Source organism: Arachis duranensis, chromosome 3, assembly GCF_000817695.3.
Source record: "Arachis duranensis cultivar V14167 chromosome 3, aradu.V14167.gnm2.J7QH, whole genome shotgun sequence".
Taxonomy (NCBI): Eukaryota; Viridiplantae; Streptophyta; class Magnoliopsida; order Fabales; family Fabaceae; genus Arachis; species Arachis duranensis.
In genome coordinates this window covers 59243523-59248653 of record NC_029774.3, presented here as the reverse complement: position 1 = coordinate 59248653, position 5131 = coordinate 59243523, and the positions used below count along the sequence as shown (strand labels likewise).

Here is a 5131-nt window from a genome sequence, read left to right as displayed (position 1 = left end):
ATCAATATCTCCTGAACCCAATGAATTCCCCATTTCTGATCTACCACTTTCTCTTTACATTCTGCAATTAAATTCATGCAATCACCCCGATCCCTTTTTAATTTCAGCAATTTAGCTTCTCGCTCTTTAATTCATGCAATTTAACATTCCGAAATTCTCATCTAAATCTTGATTCCGCTCAACTAGAACACACTTCTAATCCGAATTGCTCACTCAACCAATCCTTGTGGGATTCGACCTCACTCTATTGTGAGTTTTTACTTGACGATAACCGGTGCACTTGCCGGAAGGAATTTTTGCCGATTGTGCAATTCCCTAAAATCGTAGCATCATTAATACTCCGGGTCGTCTCACAAGGAATTGCAATGAAGTGCTTAATTATTGGATATGGGGATCAAGGGGGTTTGATTTGATATTGGGCAAGGAAATGTAAAAGCAAGAAAGTAAATGATACGAAAAGTAAATCAAACAAGCAATTAAAGGAAGCAATTAAAGAAAGAGAGACATTCATGGCAATGAATTAAGATCATAGGCTTTCTATCCTAGTCATGCATGATTAATTCATCTTATTTAGTCAACTCCAACAAATAGGGAGAAAGTCAAACAAGATAATCAATCATATCACAATGATAAACAAGAATTTATCTCATTACGTCAACTCCAACAAATAGGGAGAAAGTCTAACGAGACTAGCTAATCTCAATCCAAAAGTCCTAACCGACTTACTAATTAAACTAGCAAAAGATTAGCGTCAATGGAAACAATATTAGCTAACAACTCTAGATCACCAACATAAGTTGGGTTTTCATGACTCAAGATTGCCTAATTACTCTTTCCAAGCCAAGAATGCTCAAAATCTACTCTAACATCCAACCAAGCATTTTGTCAAACACTTGGTGGGCACAAAAGGAAAGCATAGTAAATATGCAAGAATAATAAAATCTACCAACTACCAATAGCAAGAAAAGTAAAATCAATAACTCATCAAATCAACAATAAAAATAACATCAAACATAAAATTGCATTAAAGGAAAATTAAGATCCAACAAGGTTCATGAACATAAAAGCAACAAAATAAAAGAAATGAACAAGTAAAAACTAGAAAAGTAGAGATGTAACAACAAGAAATTAAAAGGAGAAACTAAATCAAAACAAGAATTAAAAGTTGGATTTAAGAAAATTAAACCTAAACTACCCTAAATTCTAGAGAGAAGAGAGAGCTTCTCTCTCTAGAATTCTACCCTAAAACATGATGAAAACTAAACTAAAACTAAGTGTGTTCATTCCCCCTCAGTCCTTGGGTTCAATAGCATCAGAAATGGGTTGGATTGGGCCCAAAATGAGCTGCAAAATCGCTGGGGGCGATTTCATTAAAATGGACCCACGGACAGAATCGGCGCGCGCGCGGCATGTGCGCGTGTGTGTCGATGGCAAATTCCCAATCCGCGCGTAAGCGGCGTGTACGCGTGCGCATGCTTGTGAGAAGCCACTTTTTGCGTGTGCGCGCCTTGTACGCATATGCGTCTATTGGTGCATTCCATATCTTTGTTTCTTCATGCATTCTCCTCTTTGCATGCTTTTCTCCTCATTTCTTCCATCCAATACTTGCCTTATGAACCTGAAATTACTTAACAAACACATCAAGCCATCGAATGGGATTAAAGTGAATTAAAATCACCAATTTAAGGCCTAAAAAGCATGTTTTTACATTTAAGCACAATTCAAGGGAGAATTGCAAAACCATGCTATTTCATTGAATAAATGTAAGAAAATGTGATAAAATCCCCCAAAATAAGCACAAGATAAACCACAAAATCGGGGTTTATCAAATCTCCCAAGATCTTTCAGTTTCTGGGAAAGCTTCTTTTGTATTATGGCACTACAATCCTCAGTGAGCACTACAGTCTCATTCTCTTCCCAATTTCTCTTCCTTGTCATGAGCTCTTTTAAAAACTTGACATAGAGTGGCATTTGTTCTAATGCCTCAGCAAAAGGTATGTTGATATGGATCTTCTTAAAGATTTCTAGGAATCTAGAGAACTAACTGTCTTTTCCATCCTTCCTCAGTCTTTGTGGATAGGGTGCCTTTGGCACATAAGGCTTCAGGACTTGCTTTGGTGAGGATGGTGCAATGGTCTCTTCTTCTTTCTTGGTTTTAGGTTCCTTTGCAACTTCTTCTTCTTGGTTACTTTGACTTGGGGTTGCTTCTTCTACAACTCTTCCACTTCTTAGTGTGATGGCCTTATATTTCCCTCTTGGGTTGGCCATGGTATCACTGGGAAATGTATGTGTAGGCATTGGTATTTATTTAGACAAGCTTCCTACTTGTGCTTCCAATTTTGAAATTACTGCCCCTTGATTCTTTATGTTCGATCTGAACTCTTCTTGGTTTGCATCTATCTTTCTTTCAGCCTGTAGTTGTCTCTCCAGAACAGTGGAGATAGTTCCAGTAAGTTGTGCTGACAATTGTGCTATGGCAGCTTCCAACTTTGAGAAACTACTGTTGGTTTCACATGGTTGCATGATGGAGGTGGATGTATCTTGGTGGTGGTTGTTGTGTGTTTGCTAGGTCAAGTGATATGATGTATTTTGTGAGTTATGATAGGGTCTGTTGTTGCTTGATTGGTGGTTGGGGTTGTGGTTGTTGTGATGGTTAGCGTGGTATGGTTTGTGGTCTTGTTGATTTCCCCACCCAAAATTTGGGTAGTTCTTCCAACCTGGATTATATGTCTTAGAATTTGCGTCATATGGTGGTCTAGAGGGATTGTTCACATAGTTTGCCTACTTTCATTCACATTCAGCTTCTGGTGCATCTCCTTCTTGTGGTGGCGCTTGGGCTTGGACAGCTGAGACTTGGCTTTCTTCCACCTTCTTTGTTAGGGCTGCTAATTGTGCTGCGATCATCTTGTTTTGTGCCAACAAAGTATCCATAGAGTTAAGTTCTAGCACTCCTTTCTTTTGAGCTTTTTATAAAACATAGAAGTACTCATTTTCAGCTATAGTCTTAATAACATCTATGGCTTCCTCGATGGTTTTCTTCTTGTTGAGTGAACCCCCTGAAGAGTGATCCACAGCTTTCTTTGCTTTATATGATAGCCCTTCATAGAAGATGTGTAGTTGAACCCATTCGTTGAACATATTCGGAGGGCATTTCCTTGTCAAGTCTTTAAACCTCTCCCAGGCCTCAAAAGTGTTTCACCATCTTGCTGTCTGAAGGTATGCACCTCAGTTCTCAATCTATTGACTCTCTGTGGAGGATAAAATCTTGCTAGAAATTTGTTCACAACCTCATCCCAAGTGATCAAGCTCTCCTTGGGAAATGTTTCTAACCACTTTGCTGCCTTATCTCTGAGAGAAAAAGGGAACAAAAGTAGTTTGTAGCCGTTAGGGTGTACACCATTGGACTTTACAGTGTCGCATATCCTCAAGAATATAGTGAGATGTTGGTTTGGGTCCTCCTGAGCACCCCCTCCATATGAACAATTATTCTGGACAAGTGTGATGAGTTCAGGTTTCAACTCGAAGTTGTTAGCATGAATTGTTGGCTTTAGGATGCTACTGCCACAGTTTCGTGGGTTTGGGTTGATGTAGGAGCCTAAGACTCTCCTTTCTTGCCCAACATGATTGTCAGCATCTTCTCCAACATGGTTATGCACCTCTTCTTCCATAGCAGCTCTCAGATCTTCCTCTACTACCTCCTCTCCAACTATGCCCTTGCCTCTTGCTTCTCTCCTTAATCTAAGGAAAGTCCTCTCAGGTTCACTATCGAAAGATGATGAAGTTTCTCCCCTTCTACCTGGCATACATTCAACAGCAGTAAGCAGAGGACAAGTGAAGTAAAGATTTTTGTTGAGATTAGTGGTTAGTTTGGTTGATGCAATTAATCAAACAGTTAATAGAGCAGTAAAAAAATGGAAATATGAACAACAAATAACTAAAATGATCAAAGTAAAAATAAACAAATTAAAAGAAAACAAAAATTAAAGAATTGAGAAAGAAATAACAAGGTAATTAAAATGCTTAATCTAGCTTCCCATCAATATAGTCATTGTCGAATTCAAACCAATCCCCGACAATGGCGCCATAATACTTGATGACCAAAATTCACTCCCCATATAAAAAATGATGAATCCATTCTTTTGGCAAGCGTACCAAAATTATCGTCAAGTAATAACCCACAGTGGAGGAGGATCGTATCCAAAGAGATTGGTAGATTTGAGCAATTTTAATTAATGGGTGAATTAGTCAAGCTGAACAATATAGAGTGTGACTACAGAATTGTAAATGAGCAGGAAAGTAAATGACTTAAAAGTAAAAAGAAGCAGTAAAATGCAGAAAAGGAAATGGCAATAATGTAAAGTGCAGAAACATAAATGACTTAACTGTAAATGGGAATAGAGATTAACAGAATTGTAAAGAAAGCTATAAAGAATGTGAAAGATAAGAATAAGGGAAATTCATTGAGATCAGGAGATGTTATTCTATTTGGATTAAATCCAGCTCATCTCATCTTCAATCATGCAACTCATTGACCTCTTGGCAATTACGATTGATTGAGCCCCAATCCCTTGGTGACTCAATCCCTCAAATCTTGATAATCAGCCAATTCCTTGGTCTAATTGCTCATGAATAGAGATCTGCTTGGTCCTTGTTTATACCACACATCATCATAGGTCCAAGTAAGGGATGGATTATATGTCACTATATCCATTCACCAAAACCCAGATTCTACTCAAGTGTGAGAAGAGATTTCAAGCATAGTTTCATATTTCCTTTTCCATGGTTCCCATGAAACCTATTTTGCATTCAACCTCTTTCCCAAGATGATTGAACACTAGCATGAAGAACAAAATTCCTTCTAGCAAATCAAAGAGAAGATGAAGAGAAGAAGAAATTTACTACCATTAGATTGGGAAGTACAACAGAGCTCCCTCTCTCAATGAGAGGTAATTAGCTACTCATAGCTTAAGAGAAAAGTACAAGAGTTGGAAGGGATGATGTGAAAAATAAATCTAACTATACTTTAATGAAACACCTACTCAACAACCCCTTTCTCAGTACTTTCATGGGTTATTTATACTACTCCTAGCTCTAGAATAAAGAAAATACAAAAGAGAAAAAGAAATTACAA

General features: G+C 37.9%; 1 non-coding gene across 1 annotated transcript; it reads left to right on the top strand.

Moving 5' to 3' along the window:
- The first annotated feature begins 3134 nt into the window (after positions 1–3134).
- LOC127746379 (small nucleolar RNA R71) lies at positions 3135–3239 on the top strand. The gene has a single exon (XR_008007998.1). It is a non-coding gene; the product is annotated as a small nucleolar RNA R71 (small nucleolar RNA).
- The last annotated feature ends 1892 nt before the right edge of the window (positions 3240–5131 follow it).